The sequence below is a fragment of the Pseudochaenichthys georgianus genome, unplaced genomic scaffold (genome assembly GCF_902827115.2).
Source record: "Pseudochaenichthys georgianus unplaced genomic scaffold, fPseGeo1.2 scaffold_634_arrow_ctg1, whole genome shotgun sequence".
In the NCBI taxonomy this organism is placed as follows: Eukaryota; Metazoa; Chordata; class Actinopteri; order Perciformes; family Channichthyidae; genus Pseudochaenichthys; species Pseudochaenichthys georgianus.
Window position 1 is genome coordinate 10258 of NW_027263191.1, and position 26026 is coordinate 36283.

General features: G+C 44.9%; 1 long non-coding RNA gene across 1 annotated transcript; it reads left to right on the forward strand.

The window, feature by feature from the left end:
* The first annotated feature begins 22133 nt into the window (after positions 1–22133).
* On the forward strand, positions 22134–24549 carry LOC139433562 (uncharacterized). The gene is made up of 3 exons (XR_011643005.1): positions 22134–22264; positions 24085–24187; positions 24451–24549. It is a non-coding gene; the product is annotated as an uncharacterized lncRNA (long non-coding RNA).
* The last annotated feature ends 1477 nt before the right edge of the window (positions 24550–26026 follow it).

Here is a 26026-nt window from a genome sequence, read left to right on the forward strand (position 1 = left end):
TTATATTTTGTATTTATTTGAGTGAATACATTATTCATAGTTTAATAATAATTAAATTAAGTTATGTTTTGTGATAATTTGTTCTGCTGTACCGAAAACGTACCGAACCGAACCGTGACCTAAAAACCGAGGTACGTACCGAACCGAAATGTTTGTAAACCGTTACACCCCTAATGGCAATGCATCCCTCGCCATAAAACACGATATTGCTATAACTCCTATGAAAATTGTCAAAAAGTGCTCAAACATCACATGGGTGCTAACAGTCCAGCCGTGAAGACATCTATGGAACATTTTTGAGATTTCTTCAAATGCCGTTGCCATGGCAACACAATGCTAACCATGAAACACGGTTTTCTCATAACTTCAGTGAAACATGCTGAAAACGGCCCAAAACTTCACAAGTTTGGGAACGATGCAGCCATCAACACATCTAAGCGTAGTATGGGGTTTCATCAAATTCCGTTGCCATGGTGACAGATCACTCGCCATCAAGTTAGTCAAAAGTTTGCAGTTAAAATATTCTGCTGCTTTTCAAAGCCTTTTTACTTTCTTTTCTCTTCTTAATATACATTCATTCACTACTACTTACATTTCATATCTAACTCCTTCAGCCTACTTTAAACCATTCAACTATTAAATTATTCAGCTATTTCAGGATATTGAGGCTATACATTTTATTATTTATACCTTTTTTAAACCTTTTCTTTGAAATATTAAGCTTCTTCACTATTTTTCCTACAATTCTAGTTTAACATTTCACTTTCAAGTTTTCAACAAACTTATTGGAATGCATTTGAGCTGTAACAAGTTTGATTAAAATAATTTTGCTTTTATTTTTGTATTTCTCCGCTAAGTTCAGCAACACACTTACTTTTTTTGTTTTTGTAGCTAAAAGCAGCTACCATTCAGCTAATAAAATATTCAGCTTTTTCTGCATTTTCAGCTAAATTCAGCCACAAATGATCACAGTTTACAGCATTCACACGCATTTTCTGCAGGAAATGCATTTTCTAGTGATTCTGACTTTTCTACATCCAACTCACAGGTTTATCATTACTTTGAGAAAAAAGATTATTAATTTAACCTTTTAGAAGGGAAGATATGGTAATTTGTTCTGGGAATGTCATTTTCGAGCCTGAGACCTGAAAACCCGGTTAAGAACATTTTAAGTTAATCACTGAAGTTCTTTGCTCTTCATATTATATTTATGCTTTGGGAGCAGGCTCCTTCTTCTGTTATCACGGTGTTTCACAAGATTGGAAAATGTTGGACTGAATGGCGTAATGAGTGTTGTCCATCTGTGTTAGCAGTGTGGATCCCCAAGTAAAACTACATATTCAGAATTGTTTTCGAAATGCCTGAATAAAAGCTGGTTATTTTCAACAGATGCATGTCAACAGAACGTTGGACTTTAACATGCGAGACCACTTTTTATTTCTTGTTTCCTACAGCCAGGGTTTCAGTAAACTCCATTCAGTCCACTGGAAAACATCACAATATTATCCATGGATGGATTTCCATGAAATGTGGTTCAGACATTAATAGTCCCCAGAAGAGTAATCCCCATTATTTAGGGAATTCCCTCACTAGCACAATCATCTGGTCAAAATGTGTCTAAAACCTTTGTTAAGGCCCAAACACCTTCAAAGATGGACAGTCACATTGGTCCAGGCTACTTTTCATTGATGAAAGCCCTGATGATGTTAAACTACACACCTACCTTGTTGATGTTCTACTCATATCGTCCTTGCAACATGCTCTCAACATGATAAGCCCAGGTGACAAAATAAGCCATTATTTTTTACACAATCTCCTGAGCTTATTACCTATATGTCAATATGACTGTGAATATTGAATTTTGGAGGCTTTTTCTATATCTCTTTTTGATTTATTTCCGAATAAGCGCTATAGATTTTCAGGCTGACAGCTTCATTCTCTCTAGTCTTGCTGACCTTCTTCATGCAGAAGCAATATCTCATTGTGTGTTTTTGGTTATCATCCTTGTATTTAGCAGCTTCCTTCTATACAGAATTTGTGTTTTCATTCAGGCCTAGTAAGCGCCTGTCCTTTCAGCACCAAGGACAGCGACCACATCAACTGTGACTAGTGTGCCTCACAGAAACTCACAGAACACTATCTGCTCTTTGGACCAAGAGTTTTGGGGGATAAAGGAAGTACATGAGTGGCTCCCTTAACATCAGTGAGACCCACTGATCCTCTGTGAGAGTGGAGTCTGTCATAGTCATTAAAATGACCCTCTCTCTCTCTCTCTCTCTCTCTCTCTCTCTCTCTCTCTCTCTCTCTCTCTCTCTCTCTCTCTCTCTCTCTCTCTCTCTCTCTCTCTCTCTCAGAGCCAGGGGTGAGCAGGAACCTCCAGTTCCTTCAGCGTCCATCGAGGGTCACGGCTCTGCTGGGAACCGATGCCGTGCTGGAATGTTCCGCTTCTGGATACCCGACTCCAGGCATCCAGTGGAGGAGAGGAGAGGAGATGATCCAGAGCTGGTCTGTCATTACTCATAACATTATCTATGTAGAACCCTGTGGTACAGTCAAATAATATTCTGGTCCAGTAGAGCCAAACTGGCCCAGTAATTTACATAAGTCCAGTGATAATTAATTATCTTTTCTTCCATCCATCCATCCATCCATCCATCCATCCATCCATCCATCCATCTTCTCCCGCTTATCCGTGGTCGGGTCGGGGGGGGTAGCAGTTCCAGCAGAGAGCCCCAAACTTTCTTTTCCCTGGCGACATCAACCAGCTCTGACTGGGGGGTCCCAAGGCGCTCCCAGGCCAGCGAAGAGATATAATCCCTCCACCTGGTCCTAGGTCTACCCCTTGGTCTCTTCCCAGCTGGACGTGCCTGGAACACCTCCCTAGGGAGGCGCCCAGGTGGCATCCTAACTAGGTGCCTGAACCACCTCAACTGGCTTCTTTCGACGCGAAGGAGGAGCGGCTCAACTCCGAGCCCCTCCCTGATGACCGAACTTCTCACCTTATCCCTAAGGGAGACACCAGCCACCCGGCGGAGGAAACCCATCTCGGCCGCTTGTATCCGCGATCTCGTTCTTTCGGTCATGACCCATCCTTCATGACCATAGGTGAGGGTAGGAACGAACATGGCCCGGTAGACAGAGAGCTTTGCCTTCTGGCTCAGCTCCCTTTTCGTCACAACGGTGCGGTAAAACAGCTGATTGTCGAACCTCAGATTGAGGAGGAACAATGCGGATTCCGTCCTGGTCGTGGAACGACGGATCAGCTTTTTACTCTCGCAAGAATCCTGGAGGGGGCCTGGGAGTACGCTTATCCGGTCTACATGTGTTTTGTGGACTTGGAGAAGGCGTATGACCGAGTTCCCAGGGAGTTACTGTGGGAGGTGCTGCGGGAGTATGGGGTGAGGGGGTCTCTACTCAGGGCCATCCAATCTCTGTACTCCCAAAGCGAGAGCTGTGTCCGGGTCCTCGGCAGTAAGTAGGACCCATTTCCGGTGAGGGTTGGCCTCCGCCAGGGCTGCGCTTTGTCGCCAATCCTGTTTGTAATATACATAGATAGGATTTCGAGGCGTAGTTGTGGGGGAGGGGGTCTGCAGTTCGGTGGACTAAGGATTGCACCACTGCTTTTTGCAGATGATGTGGTTCTGATGGCTTCATCGGTCTGCGACCTTCAGCACTCACTGGATCGGTTCGCAACCGAGTGTGAAGCGGCTGGGATGAGGATCAGCACCTCCAAATCTGAGGCCATGGTTCTCAGCAGGAAACCGATGGACTGTCCACTCCAAGTAGGGAATGAGTCCTTACCCCAAGTGAAGGAGTTCAAGTATCTCGGGGTCTTGTTCTCGAGTGAGGGAACAATGGAGAGTCAGATGGGCCGGAGAATCGGAGCAGCAGTCGCGGTACTGCAGTCGCGGTACTGCAGTCGCTTTACCGCACCGTTTATCTTTTCTTATTGTCGATAAATGCCATGAACAGATCAAAACCAACAATGATTATATACGACGGGTACTGTTTTGTTCGAGTCCTGATTGAACAAAAAAAACACGGAGGGGACTGGTAGCTGGAGATGTGCCAGTTCACCTCCTGGGCCCTGCCGAGGTTCCCTTGAGCAAGGCACCGAACCCCTCCTGGCCAACCCGGTATCACGGCAAGACGTGAACATGGGACGATGTACCATGCTGGGAGACGTGAAGATGTCACAATTTCGTCCCTTCAAACGTGACAGTTACACGGTATTGTTAACATGGTCCAACCAGTGGAGATATACCCAGAAATGCCAAGCAAATTCTCTACCACGACGGTCGGTTGTTATTGTCAATATTAATATAATAATTATTAATTTTTTAATAGTCACTCTCGATTTCGCCGATTTTCTTGTTGCCCCAGCTGGTCGACACCTTTTTTAGCAGAAACAAAGGCTACATTAATGTATTAAATCGATGTTAATCCATATGTGTGGTTGTGTAATTAACGGACGTGATGTTGTGCGATTGCGTTGCCAGGCAACAGCTTGGGTTCATGTTGATTTACAAACTCTTCAACTACAACTCTTCAACTTCAACTACACCGTTATGGTGTAAATACAGCCTATCTACCAATTGGATCAAATATAAAAGTCAGCCGAATTAGTGTTGATACTGCAAGGAGACGTATTGTGTGAATAGAAATGTAAGATGTTGTTTAATGGCTGATATATTTATGATCCACGTCACGTTTTCAGTTGTGGCGGCAATTCCTCATGTTTGTTTCAAAGTCTTCTCATCAGGGCTCTATAAATACAGAACTACGGCAGATATGTAATATTTAATGCAGCCGAACCGTGTATTACAATGCCGTTATGTGATGACTTTCAAAGAGAAAAGCCAGAGTGAAAAAACGATTAATAAAGGTTAATCTTCTTCTTATCTGAATCTGTAATTTAACTAAAGCTGTCAGATAAATGGAGCAAAGTTAAAAGTACAATATTGGCTGGAGAAGTATGAAGTAGCATAGAATGGATATACTCAAGTAAATTACCTCAAAATTGTACTTAAATACAGTACTTGAGTAAATGTACTTTGTTGAATCCCACCTCTGTTTGTATGTTTGAGTCATTTTAAAGAATTAAGGCTTTAGCAGGAACCATTGAGACAGGGTAGGACAGAATGTAATTACTAAGGGACGATTATGAAGATTTTTTGTTTTGGTCTTTTCACAGGAATTGTGGACAGAATGTGTGTAACCTTCTTTAACAATGAGGAATATTATACAGAGGTAAGGAACTGTTGAATATAAACGTGGTAATAGAAAGAACCTCCCTCTCTTCCTCTGTAGGAATAAAAAGTACTCTCTGCTGGTGGGCAGTAATCTGATCATCCGGAGTGTCACTGACGATGACTCCGGCTCCTACAGCTGTACCGCCGCCAACAAGAACCACAACATCACCGCACACACCGAGCTGAGCGTGCAGGGTGAGCCAACACACACTCTATGGGCATGTGTGCTATTGTTTAGATAGGTTACAGGAAAAGAAGGGACATTATACAACAAAGATCCCCAGCAAAACACACACACAGAAATAACGGGGGGTTACGTATTGTTACCCTAGGCCTATAAGCACAGGCGGAGCCCTCTATGGGCACTACTCTCATCAATGATACGCGGGCGTTCACACACTGAAGTTATACGTTGTTTTGTTTAAACTACATGCTATAGTTTTCTGTTTAATCTACCTAGCCTTCTCAAGGTATACATAAGAGTATTGATTTCATGTGAATAGAGGCATGTCCTACATTCTTCAACAGGATCCATCCTAATCTCTTATCTACAGCATTTATCACAACATTTCAAAACAAATAGTCAATAAAGACAAACACATTTCTTTGAACAACATTCATGTATTTTTCTCAAAAAATAAAACAATATTAACAACCACCACACATGCAGATGAGCTTTTTGTTTTTCCATCATGCAGCCCCAGGAGAATTAACAAATACATTGAAAATAAAGAAATAGAAGAAATAGAAACTGTTTGTGATGCATGTACATATACATCATTGTGTTAGAACACAGCAAGGAAGCTTAAAGGAAACTATTCTCCCGACCAAAATAAAGGTTTATTGGGCCAGATGGCAAAGAAAGGCTTATTTTTGTAACTCATTCATAGTAAACAATTAACAGAAAATGTCAACGCCTAGCGTTGTTCTTGCAAATCCATTATTTAAATAGTAACCTGCTAATATGAAAGGGCACTTTAATACAAAAAAGCAATGGCATTGCTTTGGAAAAATACATGAAAGTATAATAATGGCCTGGTTTCTCACCACATATGCACTAAAGAAAGTATTACAAATAAAAACAAGAACTGACATTTTGAAGTAGCGCAATTAGTATATTCTGAAACACACGACAAGTGGTACATTCTGAAAACACATGACCCCAGGAAAAACACACATTTCTGAAACATGCAAATCAATACAGCAAAAAGCATGAGCAAAGGAAGTGCAAGACAGTTGTATCGATGAAAGTCCAGTATGAATGCTGTAAAAGTGCACAATGGTCCATGGCAACAGCTCACTCAAACAGTTTGTTTTTAAACGCTTGGGCTTTCTTGGAGGACATGTTGCCGTCTAGCTCCATTAACATTTGCTGGAGCATTTCGAACGTGCACTTCAGTTTAGGGGGGTAGTTCAGGTTCATTGCATACATTAGTCCAAACAGCATGGTAGCAGCTAATGCAATGTTGTCCACATCAGTTAGTACCTGTTGGCCTTCCAGGACAATCTGGCCTCTGGTCTCATCTGTCCTCTGGTCTCATCTGTCCTCTGGTCTCATCTGTCCTCTGGTCTCATCAGTCCTCTGATCTCATCAGTCCTCTGGTCTCATCTGTCCTCTGGTCTCATCAGTCCTCTGGTCTCATCAGTCCTCTGGTCTCATCTGTCCTCTGGTCTCATCTGTCCTCTGGTCTCATCAGTCCTCTGGTCTCATCTGTCCTCTGGTCTCATCTGTCCTCTGGTCTCATCAGTCCTCTGGTCTCATCAGTCCTCTGGTCTCATCTGTCCTCTGGTCTCATCTGTCCTCTGGTCTCATCAGTCCTCTGGTCTCATCAGTCCTCTGGTCTCATCTGTCCTCTGGTCTCATCTGTCCTCTGGTCTCATCAGTCCTCATCTGGTCTCATCTGTCCTCTGGTCTCATCTGTCCTCTGGTCTCATCTGTCCTCATCTGTCCTCTGGTCTCATCAGTCCTCTGGTCTCATCTGTCCTCTGGTCTCATCTGTCCTCATCAGTCCTCTGGTCTCATCTGTCCTCTGGTCTCATCTGTCCTCTGGTCTCATCAGTCCTCTGGTCTCATCTGTCCTCTGGTCTCATCTGTCCTCTGGTCTCATCAGTCATCTGGTCTCATCTGTCCTCTGGTCTCATCAGTCCTCTGGTCTCATCTGTCCTCTGGTCTCATGGTGGAATTGTGTTTGACAACATAAAGTCCCACTGTAATCCCCTCAATGGACCGCAGAATGACGTCTTCATCTTCTCCCTGCAGAGCACACAGTCACAAAAGGAACAAAGTGAGATCTAACAAATCAATACATAAATATACCCATTACTAAGTCCCTGTGTTTAACAAGTACATTTGGTCAGATTTCAGTACTTTTAAGCCTCCTTGTTATCTGATATACTCCTTTCTGACCTGATAAAAAATGTTTCATTTCCTGTATCCGTTTTAAATTAAAAGCCCTCTAGCTTTTCAGTGTAGTCTGGCTATTAAACAAAAAACAGGGATGTTCACATACTTTAGGCTATATACTATGTGGTGTTTCAATCAATACATATTTTAAAGCCCAACTAAAAAATCTAAATGTCAAATATGACTTCTACTGACCACAAACTCTCTCATTGAGTTGCACACACAGCCCCTTGAGAAGACAATCCCGGCCTAAATCGACATCATCAACCTAAGTGAAGGGGGATAAGAAAATCCCCCTTCACAGAAGAATCTGTTTTGCTCAATGAAATGTGTACACTATTGACTCGATGTATCATTTCCTTAAAATGAATTCTTACTTGAGTCATGTTTGACATAATACAGTTCAGACGCTGGCCTATCTGTCCTCCTCTCTTCTCAAAAACCTTCAGAAGTGTGTCAGATAGCACATCCAGCTGAGAGAGAGCTCTTGATTGGAGCGGCAGGGTTGTTATGCGATTAAACTCCGCATTTATCAAAGAAAACTAAATATCACAGTCATAAAAATCATGAAATCATTTCATTTTCTAATGATGTTATGATTGTAGTTGTGTGTATTTACAAAATCACATACCAGGCATATCTTGCCTCAAAACGCTGCAGAGAAACTAGTCCATGCATTTGTTACTTCAAGGCTAGCTTATTGTAACTCTTTATTATCAGGGAGTACCAAAGAGTCAGTTAAGTGGCTTCAGCTGATTCAAGATGTATTGCCCAGAGCAATTGCTCCTGTTCTGGCTCCATGGTGAGAATAACTTGTTATATCAAGTACGAACAACCAGGTCAGACTACATTACATTTCATTTAGTTTACCTTTTTTTCCAAAGCGACTTCAAATAAGTATTACTGTAATATAAGACTACATATAAGAAACACCCTTATCGCCATTTCAACAAACAAAACTTTCACTTTTGTGAAGGAGGCTTTATCGCAGAGTGTTTGGCTTTTGCCTCTCACTTTCTAATTGCCTAAAAGAAAATGTATATATCCCTGCAATGTTTGCAGTATGTAAATGTTATGAATAAATATTCAGAAATTGTCAGACTAATACCAGTTTTCAATTAGTTAAAGATCAAGTTCAAGTTAATGAAGTAAATCACACACAACATTTGAATACTCACCATTTACTACCGAGCCTTTGGAACAGTGTTCAAAGCAAGGCTGAGGTCAATCTTCTCCACACCAATGACCTATCACAGAAAAACACATTTCAAATTATTTCATTATTCACACACCAATAAAACAAAAATGTTCTGCTCCTCGACATTTACCATTTAATGAAGTACCTTTAGGTTAATATGAACCGACTTCGGCCGAGAAGGCGCCTCCAGTGTAACAAGCTACATTACTAATGCAATGAGTACAACTGTGTACGGAGCCATGCACATCACCATTTCCATTGGTTTCAATGGAGACGTGCACTGCAGCAGCGCGCACCGCTCGTCATGTGACGAGGAACAACCAATCACAACCGAGAAACATCTCAACTTCCGTAAACACAAGGAAGATAAGTTCATTTCACAGCGGCTGGATCGTAACCCTTACTTTAAGATCTGTCCGGCATGTCCCCATATTCATGGTATGTGCACCGCTGCTAAAACACAATCATTAATATCCTCCACTTTCCAGTATCGCTTTCCGGGACACACCCCCACACACAATGTTGTGTCTCTGTTTTGATCTGTGTGTATTTACGGTATTTACATGAACACAGAGCGGATAAAAGCAGAGACATACACCGTTTCTTTTAGGGAAAACACTGCGGTCCCACAGACAATATTGTATCTTTAACAATCAACACCTTAAATGGGTAAAGATGGTCGCTTATATGACGTCACGGCTCCGCCTACACTGCGTTACTATAGTAACTACCCCAGTTCCTAAACTGTAATGGAAGCGCAGCATTAAAGTGAGCCGGGCCTAATAAGGCCTAACCAAACCGAGCGAGGCCGAGCGAGGCCTGCAGTGGAAACGAGCCATTTAACTCCAGGTGGCTTTCTGCCGCTTTCCTCCGTGGTGCTGATCGTCTCACCGCGGAGGAAAGCACTTCACTAACTGCAGTACCCATACGGAGCTGTACACATGCCGCAGTTTTTGCGTGGCTGTGTCTTTAGTTGAAAGCCCGGTGGCGATCTGCTCGTCTCTCATCGAAATAATATGCTCCAAAGGGGCGGACTGGCCATCTGTGTGTTGAACCTTCCTGTCGGCTCCCAGACCGTAGTCGAGGAGGGCAGGAGCAACAAGCTTCAGGTTCAATGACACACTTTAGCTCAATGACTGGAGAGAGGCGAGCTCTTCTTGGGAGGCCGTTGCATTTATTTAGCTGTTCTTCTGTTTCACAAAATACATCACCTCTGTTTCTCTGCTTCCTCGTTTCACTTCCAGAAACATGCACACGCTCCCTCACTGTCGCTCTACCATCCACACACACGCACAAGCCACACCCCCCCCTCTCTCTCTCTCTCTCTCTCTCTCTCTCTCTCTCTCTCTCTCTCTCTCTCTCTCTCTCTCTCTCTCCCCTCTCTCTCTCCCCCTCTCTCTCTCTCTCCCTCTCTCTCTCTCCCTCTCTCTCTCTCTCTCAATTCAATTCAATTCAATGGGGCTTTATTGGCATGAAAGTTAAATTAAACAATGTTGCCAAAGCATCACAATACAAAATAATTAACAACATTAACATACATTTCAAATGTTTACATATTATTGATGATATAATTACATTTCAACACGTGTGTGTGTGTGTGTGTGTGTGTGTGTGTGTGTGTGTGTGTGTGTGTGTGTGTGTGTGTGTGTGTGTGTGTGTGTGTGTGTGTGTGTGTGTGTGTGTGTGTGTGTGTGTGTGTGTGTGTGTGTGTGTGTGTGTGTGTGTGTGTGTGTGTGTGTGTCCCTCAGGTTGTGGCATGAGTATACATATTGGGCAGCAAGGTGTGCCTTGTCTCCTTCTCCTAGGAGTACTCTCAGTCTTGAGAGGTCATCAACCTCCTTGAAACCTGGGATTACAGAGTTCAACTTGTTCCAGTAAACGCTCCTTACTTCGTTGAATGTTTGGCACTTCAGGAGGAAGTGCATCTCTGTCTCGGTCTCACCTGTCGTACAGTGACCACACGTTCTGTTCTCTTTTGGTTGCCAGGATCTTTTGAGTCTTCCTGTTTCGATTGCCAGTCTGTGGTCACTGAGCCTGTGCTTGGTTAGGATCTGTCTCTGCTTTCTATCTCTGACAGCAGAGAGATATTCTGCCAGCTCGTACTCTCTGTTCAGAGCCAGGTAACATTCTAATCTGCTTTGGCTTCTCGTCTCGTCTTCCCAATGTTGTAAATAGTTGTCTTTACATTGTGCTATAATGCGTTTGACTGCGATTGGTGTTTGGAGAGTAGTGCTGCTGAGAGACTGGTCAGAGTGGCTCTGAGAGGGGGCAGCTAGCCTCAGCACCAGCTGCCATAGGGGACTCTTCTCTGGGTCAGCTATTGGCTCTGAGAGGGGGCAGCTAGCCTCAGCACCAGCTGCCATAGGGGACTCTTCTCTGGGTCAGCTCTTGGCTCTGGAGGGGGCAGCTAGCCTCAGCACCAGCTGCCATAGGGGACTCTTCTCTGGGTCAGCTCTTGGCTCTGGAGGGGGCAGCTAGCCTCAGCACCAGCTGCCATAGGGGACTCTTCTCTGGGTCAGCTCTTGGCTCTGGAGGGGGCAGCTAGCCTCAGCACCAGCTGCCATAGGGGACTCTTCTCTGGGTCAGCTCTTGGCTCTGAGAGGGGGCAGCTAGCCTCAGCACCAGCTGCCATAGGTGACTCTTCTCTGGGTCAGCTCTTGGCTCTGGAGGGGGCAGCTAGCCTCAGCACCAGCTGCCATAGGGGACTCTTCTCTGGGTCAGCTCTTGGCTCTGAGAGGGGGCAGCTAGCCTCAGCACCAGCTGCCATAGGGGACTCTTCTCTGGGTCAGCTCTTGGCTCTGGAGGGCTTTGGAGTGGAGGGTGTCTCGGGGGCTGGATCTAAGGTGGTTAAAGAATGTTAGTGCTCTCTTTTGAGTGTTGATGATCAGTGGGTATCTGCCTAATTCTGCTCTACATGCATTTGTTGGTGTTTTTCTCTGAACACGTAAAATGTATCTGCAGAACTCTGCATGTAAAGACTCTGCTGGATGTTTGTCCCAGCGGGCATAGCTCTGGTGACTGAGTGGACCCCACACTTCACTACCGTACAGCGCAATGGGCTGGATCACACTATCAAAGATTTTGAGCCAGATTTTAACTGGAATTTGGACATTATAAAATGTTCTCTTAATTGCATTTAGAGCTCTTCTGGCTCTCTCTTTGAGTGCATTCTCTGCCATGTTGAAACTTCCCGATGCTGCTGTGGTGAACCCGAGGTAGGTGTAACTCATACTATGTTCGATGATATGATTGTTTATGGTAAACTGGTATTTGTTCTCCTGACATCTGGGGCGTTTTTGGAAAACCATGACATTAGTTTTCTTCATATTGACTGCCAGGGCCCAGTCCTTACAGTACTGGTCTACTATGTCCAGCTGCTGCTGGAGTCCTTGTTCAGTAGGAGACAGCAGAACAAGGTCATCAGCATAAAGCAGACACTTCACCTCTCTATCTAGGAGGGAGAGGCCAGGAGCAGCATATCTCTCTCTCTCTCTCTCTCGGAGGGAGAGGCCAGGAGCAGCACAGTGATCCAACTGAACAGCAAGTTCATTTATATATATATTAAATAAAGTGGGACTTAAATTGCAACCCTGACGAACGCCTCTTCTCTGGGTGAAGAATTCAGTTTGTTTGTCTCCAATTTTAACAGCACATTTATTCTCTAAATACATTGATTTAACCAGATCGTACATTTTGCCCCCTATACCACAATGTAGAAGTCTATAATAGAGCCCTTCGTGCCAAATAGAGTCCAAAGCTTTTTTGAAATCAATGAAACAAGTGAATATTTTACCATGTTGTGTTTGGTGTACATGTTTGTTAACTAAAGTGTGAAGGGTAGACACATGGTCGGTGGTGCGGTGTTTTGGAAGGAAGCCAATTTGATTTTGACTCAAGATGGATTGTTGGTTAAGGAAATCTTGTATTCTTTTATTTAGAATGCTACAGAATAATGTCCCCAGACAGCTGCTGACACAGATGCCACGGTAGTTATTAGGGTCTGATTTGTCTCCACTCTTATGAATGGGGGAAATGAGCCCTTTGCACCAGATGTCAGGAAAACATCCTGACTGCAATACGATATTGAACAGCTTGAACACTGTACCCTGCATCTCTGGGGTGCTGCATCGGAGCATTTCGTTTTTAATGTTGTCTGGGCCACAAGCTTTCCTTGGCCGGAGAGATTGTGTCTGTGTGGTCAATTCTTCCCAAGTCATTGGGAAATCAAGAGGGTTTTGGTTGTCTTTAATAGTTTCTTCTAATGTTTGGAGTTTCTCTTTTGTAATACACTGATTTGAATTTATTAGATTTATTGGTATGTCTTTGTACAAACTTTCAAAATGTTCTCTCCAGACGTCACCGTGTGGATGGGTAATGCTTGTGGTTGTTTTGTGTTGAAGTTGTTCCACAGATCCCAGAATTGATTTTGATCAATGGCTTTCTCAATATCCTCAAGTTTCATGTGGGTATCATTTTGTTTTTTGTTCCTTATTGTACATTTATATTTGTTTAAGACGTCATTGTATCTAATGCGTAAGGCTGGGTTGTTTGGTTGCCGATGTTTTTCATTTGCTATTTTTCTCAGGTCTTTTCTGATGGTCTTGCATTCTTGGTCAAACCATTTGTCAGCGTTTTGCCTTTTAACAGGCTTCCGTTTTTGTTTGATAAGGTCAGCTTTAATAGCTGCCTTGTGAAATATCATATTGATATAATCAATGGCCATGTTTACACCGTCTTTGGTAGGACCATATTGATTTTGGTCAAATAGTGACATGTCATTCATCAGATCAGGTGAGTTCAAGGCCATGGTGAATGTGTCTCCACTGTCTGGGCCCACCTGTAAGCAGGATGTCATGTGTACAGCTGTCTGGGCCCACCTGTAAGCAGGATGTCATGTGTACAGGTGACTGGGCCCACCTGTAAGCAGGATGTCATGTGTACAGCTGTCTGGGCCCACCTGTAAGCAGGATGTCATGTGTACAGCTGTCTGGGCCCACCTGTAAGCAGGATGTCATGTGTACAGCTGTCTGGGCCCACCTGTAAGCAGGATGTCATGTGTACAGGTGACTGGGCCCACCTGTAAGCAGGATGTCATGTGTACAGGTGTCTGGGCCCACCTGTAAGCAGGATGTCATGTGTACAGGTGACTGGGCCCACCTGTAAGCAGGATGTCATGTGTACAGCTGTCTGGGCCCACCTGTAAGCAGGATGTCATGTGTACAGCTGACTGGGCCCACCTGTAAGCAGGATGTCATGTGTACAGGTGACTGGGCCCACCTGTGAGCAGGATGTCATGTGTACAGCTGACTGGGCCCACCTGTAAGCAGGATGTCATGTGTACAGCTGACTGGGCCCACCTGTAAGCAGGATGTCATGTGTACAGCTGACTGGGCCCACCTGTAAGCAGGATGTCATGTGTACAGGTGACTGGGCCCACCTGTAAGCAGGATGTCATGTGTACAGCTGACTGGGCCCACCTGTAAGCAGGATGTCATGTGTACAGCTGACTGGGCCCACCTGTGAGCAGGATGTCATGTGTACAGGTGACTGGGCCCACCTGTAAGCAGGATGTCATGTGTACAGCTGACTGGGCCCACCTGTAAGCAGGATGTCATGTGTACAGCTGACTGGGCCCACCTGTAAGCAGGATGTCATGTGTACAGCTGACTGGGCCCACCTGTAAGCAGGATGTCATGTGTACAGCTGACTGGGCCCACCTGTAAGCAGGATGTCATGTGTACAGCTGTCTGGGCCCACCTGTAAGCAGGATGTCATGTGTACAGCTTACTGGGTTCCCTTGCTGTGTCACTCATTGGACCTGAGAGTTTAAAGAACACATTGATTTGGTTGTGGTCTGAAAAGGGGGATTGCTGTCTGACAGTGAATCCACTGATAGTGGAGGGGTCCATGTCAGTGATTGCATAGTCTACTACACTACTACTGCATCTCTTTACCATTCTGATTGACTTCAGAGTCAGGGCTGTTCCGATGGCTGACGGTTGGTGTGGTAAACAGGGGGGGGTTCACCAAATACATGGTGGCTGCCCTGTGGGTCTATGACATCAGGTTCAATTCCTGTCCGTCCGTTCAGATCTCCAGTTAGCAGCACATTTCCCTGGGCCTGAAAATAGGCGATTTCTGAATGGAGAGTTTCAAAAATGTCTTCTTCAAAATAAGGAGAATCTACTGGGGGAATATAAATAGCACACACGTATAGATTCCTGTCAGTTATGCCCAGGGTTTGATCTAACCTTAGCCACATGTGGGATTTACCTTGTTTCACTACTGAGATCTGACGGCAAAGATCTCCTTCATACCACACCAAGATCCCCCCCGATGTTCTGCCCTTGCGTATGTTTTTTGATTTTATAGAGGGCACCATGACTTCATTATAACCTGGAGGACAGTGAGTGAGCAGATCATTTTTACACCATGTTTCTGTTAATATAATTAGATCAACATCTTTGATAGATTCTAAGAACTCTGGATTCTCACTCTTGACCTCAAAGGTTGAGGAGTGGAGTCCCTGAATATTCCAACAGCTTATATGAAAAGAACGCATCTTTTTTTTCAAAAACAAACAATCAAAATGAACCTGTATAGTGAGACAAATATATATAAAAAAAAGAAAAAACTATTTTCACTAATATTACTATTGTACTGATTACTACGATAACATATATATGTAATGTCTTAGCTGGACAGAAGTCGGGTGCACAGGGTGTGCAGCATCACCCTGATGTCTCCCAGTTCAGAGGTAGCAGGGGGAGGGAGGGTGGCAGCAGGCTGGGCTAGAGCTGCAGCATAGCTCCGCTGCTGTAGGCGGGGAGGGAGACGAGGAGCAGCTGTTGCTGCATATCTCTGCTGCTGATGTTGTGCAGGTGTTGAGCTGGGTGAAAGTAGCCTCCTCTGGGTGTGTTGGGGGCGTGGGGAGTGGGAGGTCCAGGCTGAGCTGTTGTGTCTCCTCACAGCAGGGGTGGTGATCCTGGGGTGGTGATGGGGAGGAAGCGGTCTGGGAGGGTCTATAGGGCCTCTAGAGGAGGGGGTGGGAGGGGTGCGTCCCAGGGCTGCATCTTTGAGGGTCTTTGCAAATATCCCCACCCTCTCTCTGTGTAGGTGGAGTCCATCACAGAGGTCCCAGGGGCCAATGGTTGAGTGGAGGGCCAGGTGGACATTTGGTAAGGTGGCACATCCTTTTCTGATCTCCATATTAATGTCATGGATGACATGAGGAGGGGTGTCTGTCCTAGGCAGCAGGGTGGAGACCACAATGCGGGTGTCGGGGAATTCCTTACTGGCCTGCTCCGCCATTTTCCTCACTGCCTCAGCAGTGTCCCTACGGAGGCTGTGCAGGTCATTTGTTCCCGTGTGGATCACTAGGTACTGAGGGCTCCTGAGGGTCTCCTTCTCCAACAGCTTCATGGCCTGGCCTGTGGTGCTGCAGTGTTTAGACAGCACCTGGCCTGTGGTGCTGCAGGGTTTAGACAGCACCAGGCCTGTGGTGCTGCAGTGTTTAGACAGCACCTGGCCTGTGGTGCTGCAGTGTTTAGACAGCACCTGGCCTGTGGTGCTGCAGGGTTTAGACAGCACCAGGCCTGTGGTGCTGCAGTGTTTAGACAGCACCTGGCCTGTGGTGCTGCAGTGTTTAGACAGCACCTGGCCTGTGGTGCTGCAGGGTTTAGACAGCACCTGGCCTGTGGTGCTGCAGTGTTTAGACAGCACCTGGCCTGTGGTGCTGCAGTGTTTAGACAGCACCTTGTCATCAGGAAACAGCTTTCTTGGGTCCAGGAACTTCCCGTTTGAGTCAGCCAGCAGGACCACTTGTGGGTCTTGTTCTTCAGGCTGAGTAGAGGGAGGCTGGGGTGGGCAGAGCTGGCTGTGTGGGTGTATCAGGAGGGGCCAGGGTGTTGTTGGGCTGGGTGCTGAGCAGAGAGGGTGGGCCAAGGACACTGGCAGGGAGAGTCTGTGTCTCTCTGCTCGTCATTGTGAGGACTGATGAGAGTTTCTCTGTCAGGTGCTGGACCTGCCTGGTGAAGCTCTTCTCTCTCCACTCAGCATCCTCCCTCACCTTGGCTAACTGAACACGGAGCACACTGTTCTCCTGTTTGAGTGCCTCTACACTTCCTCTGAGGTCAGAGGCCAAGGCCTCGTTGTCGCTCTTGAGCTGCTGGAGGTCCTCTTTAAGCTGCTGCAGAGTGTTGTCTGGGGGAGCAGACTGCCTGGCCTGGGTCCGCTCTTTGAAGTCTGCAAAGTCCAGCTCCAGCAGGGCCACACTCTCCTTCAGCCGATTGTTGGAGCTGGCCGGTGTGGGGGGGGCAGAGATGGACAAGGTGTTGGGATTCTCTATTGGGCTCTCATCACCTTCGCTGTCAGAGGGGACACCAGAGGGGACACCAGAGGGGACATCAGAGGGGACATTGATCCTCTTTGTGTCCACCTCAGCTTTCAACAGGGGGAATGCCTCTTGGAATGACTCCAGGTTGGCTTCATTCCCTTGGACCTTGACCTTTCCTTTGGTGTAGTATGTGATGGTGAGCAGAGGGTCATCTTTGTCCAGGTGTTCATCTTTACAGATGTGTAATCTGCCTCCTGAGCCGATGCCCTCTCTGGAGACGTGTGCATACTTGCTGCACAGAGTATCTTTCCAGATGTAGATGGAGTCAGTGAAGAATATGAGGTTGTTCTTCTTCCTTCCTTCTCTTTGTTGGGCAGTCAGTGAAGAGGACCTCTGGGTTTCCACACAGCGTCTTCTCCTTGTGTTTGTCCTTTGCATTTAGCAGGATATACAATCTCTCTTCCCTCTGCTCTGAGAGCTGAGAAGTTATTTTTTGCCTGCTGGACAGTTTCCATGGCGACCACTTGTTTTGTTCCAAAGAGATGCTAGGCTAATTAATTAACTTTTTCTAGCTTACAAATACTTTTCTTTTCCTTTCTTCTTATCTTCATGAAATAATTCACAGTTTATAATGTTGATCTCTCTCTCTCTCTCTCTCTCTCTCTCTCTCTCTCTCATATCTCTCTCTGCATGACCCTAATATCATAACATGTGTGTTCTGGAGAATCACAGAACGGACGATCGTCCTTATTATTATGCCGTTTATACCAATTATTTAAATGTGTTGCGCTGACAGGTCCACACCATAGACCAGGGATGGGCAAATGGCGGCCCCCACCTCCTCTTTTTGCGGCCCTCAGATTAATTTATAAACAACGTAATTAATACAAAATAATAATAATTTGTTTTACTTGTAGTACTGATACCGTCCACTAGACTCCTAGTTACGTCGCGAGCTGCGTAGGTGCTTTTAAATACCGCGAAATAATCTGTGACGCATTTGTGTGTATCGTGTTTGTTTCCCGGGGCAACCCTCACAAGAAACACCGGCTGTTGTTATGCCTGCTGTGACGTTAAGTTGCCTCTTGTAATTATGCCTTTACAAGCTTAAAAGTTGTTTGTATCATCTGAATTTGGCGAAACAAGTTTAATATTCTTAAAACCAAGACTTTGTTTATTTGAAATCAGATTAAAACAAACTGCCGTGTTATCTATGATTACTACGCTTTTCATTCATAATGTCAGCGGGAGGGAGGGGGAGTGGCGCTGAGGAACAGCAGAGTGCGGCTGACGGGTGTCTGTGGGGACACTCCCCTTGTTGTGGAGTAAGGGGAATGCAGAGACAGGCTACAAGTGTTTTAGGTTCAAGTTAGACCACTAATGTCTGGGTTAGTGTTCATGGTCAGAACACTAACGTGCTTTCCAATAGTTTAAAATAGTTGTATTCCACTGTTTAATAACCTGTTCAATACAAACACGCCACTTGTAAAAATTAAATTAAATTTCTGTGAACTGATATTTGTTTAGTGGCTTATTAGAGGATGTTCCCATTTTTTGGGGATGTTCCCTTTGATTGTAAAATGTCAATGAAGATGTCATTGACATTTATATTATATTTGTTAATAATTACAGTAGTTTTTCCTGCAAGCAGAAAGTTTAAATCAAACAGAAGCAGCTGCTGTTTGTTCGACTCTCAGGAGAAAATGTGCAAATTAACCTGCGGGTGTTTTCAGCTTCCTTCCAGCTGGGCCCTGCTGCTCATCGCTGTCCTTTCATGTCTTTGTCTCAGCGTCCCCTCTGAGTGTGTCCCTGTGTTCACATCACATTCATATTCAGTTTACACTCTGCCGCCTGCAAACATCACATGGTGTTTACAATAAACAGGAAGAGTGTGTGTTCTCCACACTGTGGGACCATACCCCCACACTGTCTGCTCTGACATATGGAAGCGCTGTTTTCTGACAAGCACAACCATACCACGGAGATATGTATGTTTTGGAGTCCTCATACACACTCCATGTTTCTGAGGACAGTAATGTTAATAGAACAACACGTCATTACACTGAAAACATTCAACGTTATCAACAATAATATTAAGTTGAACCTAATATTTTGTATTTAAAATGGAATAGTATTGCTTTTAACTAACCTAATACAGTTATGTGAAATGTGTTAATAGACATTTAAATTCATGTCAACGTTTCAGTTTTTTCAGTGCAGTAATACGCACTTCAGATATGGATACAGCAACTTCCAAATACAATACAATACAGCTTTATTTCTATAGCACTTTAAACCTCCAGCCCAAAGTGCTGTACAAGCAAATAAACAAAACAAAACATACACAAAATAACACGGCACAGCTCACACACCACAAAACAAGTACAAGTAGACCATTTAAAAGCAATAAAAGCAACGCTCTAAAAGATGTTAATACGCTAAGGAGAAGAGGTGGGTTTTAAGAAGTGATTTAAAAACAGGCAGTGTGGGAGGAGCCTGTCTGATGTGCAGGGGAAGATGGTTCCACAGTGTGGGAGGAGCCTGTCTGATGTGCAGGGGAAGATGGTTCCACAGTGTGGGAGGAGCCTGTCTGATGTGCAGGGGCAGATGGTTCCACAGTGTGGGAGGAGCCTGTCTGATGTGCAGGGGCAGATGGTTCCACAGTGTGGGAGGAGCCTGTCTGATGTGCAGGGGAAGATGGTTCCACAGTGTGGGAGGAGCCTGTCTGATGTGCAGGGGAAGATGGTTCCACAGTGTGGGAGGAGCCTGTCTGATGTGCAGGGGCAGATGGTTCCACAGTGTGGGAGGAGCCTGTCTGATGTGCAGGGGCAGATGGTTCCACAGTGTGGGAGGAGCCTGTCTGATGTGCAGGGGAAGATGGTTCCACAGTGTGGGAGGAGCCTGTCTGATGTGCAGGGGCAGATGGTTCCACAGTGTGGGAGGAGCCTGTCTGATGTGCAGGGGAAGATGGTTCCACAGTGTTGGAGGAGCCTGTCTGATGTGCAGGGGCAGATGGTTCCACAGTGTGGGAGGAGCCTGTCTGATGTGCAGGGGCAGATGGTTCCACAGTGTGGGAGGAGCCTGTCTGATGTGCAGGGGCAGATGGTTCCACAGTGTGGGAGGAGCCTGTCTGATGTGCAGGGACAGATGGTTCCACAGTGTGGGAGGAGCCTGTCTGATGTGCAGGGGCAGATCGTTCCACAGTGTGGGAGGAGCCTGTCTGATGGGCAGGGGCAGATCGTTCCACAGTGTGGGAGGAGCCTGTCTGATGTGCAGGGGCAGATCGTTCCACAGTGTGGGAGGAGCCTGTCTGATGTGCAGGGGCAGATCGTTCCACGGTGTGGAGTCCTGTCTGATGTGCAGGGGCAGATGTTTCCACAGTGTGGGAGCCTGTCTGATGTGCAGGGGCAGATGGTTCCACAGTGTGGGAGCCTGTCTGATGTGCAGGGGCAGATGGTTCCACAGTGTGGGAGCCTGTCTGATGTGCAGGGGCAGATGTTTCCACAGTCTGGGAGCCTGTTTGATGTGCAGGGGCAGATGTTTCCACAGTGTGGGAGGAGCCTGTCTGATGTGCAGGGGCAGATGTTTCCACAGTGTGGGAGGAGCCTGTCTGATGTGCAGGGGCAGATCGTTCCACAGTGTGGCAACGGCCCCTTCTGAGCTTTGACTTGGTTCTGGGCACGTTCAGGAGGATCAGCTGACCTGAGAGGGCGGTTGGGCGTGTGAGGGTGTAGCAGCTCAGAAAGACATGGTGGGGTCATGCCATTTAGGGATTTAAAAGTAAATAAAAGGATTTTGAAATGAATCCTAAAATGTATTGGCAGCCAGTGGAGCGAAGCCAAAATGGGGGAAATGTGGTCATATTTCCGTGTGCCAGTTAAAATCCTTGTTGCTGCATTTTGCACCCGCTGCAGACGAGCGAGGGAGGACCCACTGACCCCCATATAGAGAGAGCTACAGTAGTCCAGCCGAGTGGTGACAAAGGCATGGATTACTGTCTCAAACTGCTGTCTGGAGAGAAAAGGTTTTACTTTGGCTAGCTGCCTCAGGAGATAAAAGCTTGTTTTTACCACAGATTTAATCTGACTCAAGTTTTAGTTCACAGTCCATTTTAATGCCAAGGTTCGTAACGGTGGGCTTGGTGTACTGAGCCAGGGAACCTAGGTCTACAGAAGTGGTGCCAGTGGATCCACCAAAAACCATTACTTCTGTTTTTCCTTCATTCAGTTTTAGGAGGTTGCACGCCATCCAGGGCTTTATGTCCACTAGACACTTTGGCAGTGGGCTAATTGAGTAACCCTCCTTCTTTGTTAGTGGGACATACACTGTGAGCAGTTATGAACAAATATAAATCCCTTTTCCAACAGACAGTCAACATGTTTCATTTCATACATCACAGAGCAGCTTTTGGTTGACCACATTCCGTTTGTCTCACAACCAACATATCACAGTAAATCTAAAAAGAGAAAACAGAAATAAATGAAAAATCTGGTATAAAAAAAGTTCCTCCCCTGCGCTCCTGCAGAAAGATAGTTCATTCTTGTTGACAGTAAACCGTGATGGTTGGTCGACAAGGATCAGGACCCGCCAGTGCATTGTTATTAAAATACATACAGTGAAGGTTTGGAGTCTTCACTGGCCTCCAGCAGCACCAACACACACACCTTTTGGAGATGGACTGTCAGTCAGTGAGTGGGTGGAGCAGATGGAGTCCCCATGTGCCTATGGTTACAGAAGAAATAAGGAACACGACTGGAAGGAGGAAAGCAACAGAGTAAGAGAGGAGAACATAAATGGTCTATGTTTAAAACCGAGCGCGATGTGATCAGGGAGACCTTTCTGAGAAACCTGAACACAAGGCAGCTGATGCCCTTCATATGTTCAATCCGTTCATCCGTCACTTCTTAACATCAAATGATCTTTGATAATACATTTCAGAGCTGGAGCCGGCTTAAGCTGCGGCTGTTCTTATCACCACAGCCTGAGCTGTCTGAATGCACTCTACATCGATGTGTTCATCCCTCCATCTGTCTGCCTCTTGTCCGTCTCATCTGTAAACGAATGTATTTACAAAGGTGGACACCTCACTACACTTACACGCTTTCTCTTTATATGTATAGATGTTGTGCAAGGACAACAAACGTCCAGGAATGATTAAGTTTCAGTCCAACATGTTACTCACATATCGGTGCACTGAGTCCTCAGTGTCTCAACCCCTGTCGTCTCTGCTGGGAATGTTCTAGCTTTGTTTAGTGGGAATGCTGATACAGCATTCCCACTCATGGCCGTATCTACCATTGAGGTCACCGAGGTCCGGACCTCGGTAATATTTTTCGAGCTGTGTTTACAAAACTTGAGAAATAATTGCACTAAACGGGATTCTTTGTAATACTTCCATTTACTGCCGATGGGGGCGCTGCATAACTACGTAGCCTCGATTAAAGCAAACAGAAGAAGGCGACATGTATCAACGAACCACCGCAGCCAGGGCTGCAGTCGAATAGTCCGTTTAGCTTAGGAACCTTCCTAACCGAGTGAAATGACCCGGAAGTCCCTCAGTGGCAGCCATGATAAGTGCCGTTCGAATTCTCTAGATGATAGGAAAGGAGGTTTCAAACTTCCTTTATGACCTCCTTTAGCTTAGGAACCACTGGACCTCCCTAACCGAAAGGAGAGGAGAAAATGCTGCCCCACAATGCATTGCAGCCGCAGCATTTGACGTCACACAACAGTCGGCCGTTCACGGAAACAAACGATTATGACCGAGAAATTATATCAAGAAAGTTACGGTGCTTATTAAGCATTTTAAAACGTATGTGGTAAGTTGCAAAGTGCTTTGTTCTGAACGTTCATCAGTATTATAATCAAAGAGAGAAATATGAACGTTAGTTTTTACTGAAATGATCAAATAAAGTCAACATGTCACAGTCTTTACTGAGCTGTGTGGGGTTTGTTCAACTTTTAAAAGATGTTTGAATGGTGATATACACAGAGATAGATGTTAAAGACTAACGTTTATAATAAATACATCTGTATTGATTTTAAGATCTTTAGTTCATACAATCATACGTATTGGGATCATTGGTATTAATGTGGACCGGAGGGAGAGGGTGACGAGCAGAAGTTTCACTTTCCTTTTTTATTTCAATTCCAACTTTGGTCCTGAAGAATATGTTTCTCTGTTGTCCACGTTCATAAAGCAAAGCAGCAGCATCAGAGCACGGTGCAGAGTCTCTAGATGAGTTTAAAGTAGTCCCTCGTTCTTATTGAACATCCATGTTGTAGTCCGCTGTATAGAAAACTGTGGTTTCCATAGTTTCCCCACAGCAGCAGACGCACATTCAGGACGTCCGCTAGCGCATCATAAACACGTTGGATAGTGAAAGTGCATTCGGATTCTCTAAAGTGCCGCAGTCTCTTCTCCTAAGTCCTTTTGAATTCTCCTATCCACTATCCCTTAACCCCGTGACGTTTCACTCAGAGGTCGAGGAATAGGAGATAGGGTTAGACGTTAGGAGCTGATTTTTAAACTATCCGAACGCAACCCCGGACTTGAACCGGAGCGGCGGAGGAGTGATGAGGTATCTAGAGATCTGAGTCCAGCGGGCTGCTTGTGTTTCTGTTCATCAGGACATCTTATGACCAGCAGATCCTGTGTGAACGCTCTACGTTAGTCAGTGGACGTCCGACAACATGCACACTAACTTATATTGCAGCTATAGGATACTTTGGTTTAAATTGCGTGAATAAACTAGCTAGAGATAAAGTTAATTACATTCATCCAATGTCAGAAGGATTACCTTTTCACAAACGTTTTAATGGTTTTCTTTCATTTCAATTTGAGTAAAACATTGGAGATATAACATTGTATTGTTTTCTTTTTACACTGACTCAGATGTAATGAAAAGACTAAGTCAGTCGAAGCTCAGCGTTGGTAAGGAAGAGACAGGACAGGCAGAGAGAAAGAGAAAGTGATGGAAGTCAGGGAGGAACTGCAGGTACAGTCGGACAGAAGAATGTAGGCTTAATAACCTCATCTATCTATCTATCTATTTATCTATAACAATAGTCTTCATTTACAATAGGCATAATGTTAAAACAACCTACATCTGTTGCAGTTATGATTTCATAATAAAACACCATTTGCTTACATCTTTGTTCTCTTTTGAGAATCAAACAAAACAGATTTAAATAAAAAAAAAAATGCAAACAAACAAGTGAAATGAACTAAATGGCTGAATTGCTTTTAATTCACTGGCAGGAGCGACAACTGAGGAGGAGCAAAAAGTGAACAACGAGGGAGAGGTTGAACAAAGAGAAAGAGTAATGAACAGGAAGAAGACAGAGAGACTAAAGAAGATGGAAGAGAGGGTGCAGGTCCTTCTGCATGTCCAGATCATTAAGAGTAACAATCAACTGATTCATGTATTAAACTTTCAAAAATAATTCATGCTGCATCCACTGACATGGTTTGAAATCAATATATTATCCAATGTGTGACCCCCCACAGGACTTAAAAAGCACCTAACTAGATCATGAAAATCCCCAAAATCTCGGGGGTATCCCCCGAACCCCCCTAACATGTTTGGACCTCGGTATTTAGGAAATCCTGGATACGGCCCTGTTCCCACTGTCTGTTATTCAAAATCTTGATTCCGCCCGTTATGTTGGCCCTCTTCTCCTCCCGCATTGAACATCGCAGAAACTCCGTTCAAACATCAAAACGTTCAGCTCGGTCAGGAATCGATGGCTATTACTTTTCTCATTCATAACTTTCATAATTCCAGAGATACATCCCATAATACATCCCATTTTTAACATTGAAGTCAATGGAGGAAATCTTCAGACTTCAACGATCTTCATGCAACTTCAACTGCTAACTGTTCATTCATACTTTCACTCCATTCCAACTTTAAAATGTTACACATCTTTCTGACATTATTCGTGTAAAATAACTTTTAAATCTGATTCTTACTTTTAGAGATATTAAACATTGTTCAGACCTTGTTTTAGAGGTTTTCTTCAGATTTTAACATTAACTAGAGTGCGTGATGTCACAGCTAGAGGGTAGAACATCTTGAAGTTTGCCTTCATATCTTTTTTTTAAACTGCCATAATTCCCAAACCTACGGAGCCCTGCAGGGTTCATAGAGAGACAAATAAATTAAACGAGGCCACGCTTTATTAACTTGTCTGCACAATATACTTTCTTATGATTAATTGAACTGCCTGATTATTACGCCATATTATTAGTTTTATGAAGAATATGTCCGGTCGCCAGGGCGTGTGTGTGTGTGTGTGTGTGTGTGTGTGTGTGTGTGTGTGTGTGTGTGTGTGTGTGTGTGTGTGTGTGTGTGTGTGTGTGTGTGTGTGTGTGTGTGTGTGTGTGGTGTGTGTGTGGTGTGTGTGTGTGTGTGTGTGTTTGTTCATGATAGTGTAGTTCGTTCCGGGGCCTGTACTACGAAGCCGGTTCAACCTAACCTGGATATGTTTGAGTTAGCCGGTTGGCCTAATCCAAAACATACGCGCTCTCGCTAAACGGTCCTACGACGCGGGTTATCAAGTGGATCGCTCAAGCCAGCCGTGTCCTATCTAGTGAGGTGCGCGTTCACATGAAAGGGGTGGTATCTGGAGCATTCGACCAATCACAAACATGGAGAAGCGCACTGAGAGCGCAGCGTCATACTTCCTGAATGAAAAGTTAACTTTAATATTAGACATATGAAGAAGTTAAACTTTAAACATCCATGACTTAAACACTTGATCAGGATCAAAGCCTCAGAGCTGCACCTGCAAGGTGAACACAGCTGGGAACAGAACACGTGTTTGAATGCGTA